The sequence below is a fragment of the Galeopterus variegatus genome, unplaced genomic scaffold (assembly GCF_000696425.1).
Source record: "Galeopterus variegatus unplaced genomic scaffold, G_variegatus-3.0.2 Scaffold110320, whole genome shotgun sequence".
Lineage (NCBI taxonomy): Eukaryota > Metazoa > Chordata > Mammalia > Dermoptera > Cynocephalidae > Galeopterus > Galeopterus variegatus.
The window spans coordinates 1-738 of NW_007836431.1; the positions used below are offsets into that span (position 1 = coordinate 1).

Consider the following 738-nt stretch of genomic DNA (forward strand, 5'->3'; position numbering starts at 1 on the left):
GAGACAAGATACCTAACCCTCTTTGCCTCAGTTTCCTTATTTGTAAAATGGGGATACTAATGGAAATTAATCCATAACATTGTTCTGGGAATTAAATGAATGATTTCACATGAAGCACATATTATCATCCTGGACACCTAGCAAGTGCTCTACAAATACATGCTGCTGAACATTTTTGGTCATCCTCATTATTTTGATTAGAATTGATGTTATTATGAGCTTGTGCTGCCAAAGGCAGGACCCGATCAGTGTGTGGGAATCTAACTCTGATCATGACCTTTCTCTGCAGATTCTGCGGCCCCCGTCTTTTTCTATGAGTTCCAGCATTGACCCAGTTCTTTTACGAAGACCAAACCAGCCTGGGTGAAGGCTGACCATGGAGCTGCGTGTGCCTTCATGTTTGGGGTTCCCTTCCTCATGGATGAGAGCTCCATCCCGGGTAAGGACGGACAGACATGAGATCCCTATACTGCCAGTCTCCAAGAGGTCAGGGCAGATCTTGCAGAAACAGAGGTCTCCAGTCAGCACTGGGAACCCATGTGTCCTCTTGGGTCCCCTCCAGAACCCACCTGACCCTGATTCAAGGCTTTTCCTCCCACTGACCTTTCCAGAGTCCACAGAGGAAGAGAAACAGCTGAGCATCACCATGATGGACCAGTGGACCCACTTTGCCCAAGCAGGGTGAGTGAGTGATCAGGCATGCCTGACTTTGGGTCTGGGACACCCAGATCTTCCCCC

General features: G+C 48.4%; 1 pseudogene; it reads left to right on the plus strand.

The window, feature by feature from the left end:
* The first annotated feature begins 289 nt into the window (after positions 1-289).
* Positions 290-681, plus strand: LOC103584789 (annotated as a pseudogene).
* Positions 682-738: the final 57 nt, after the last annotated feature.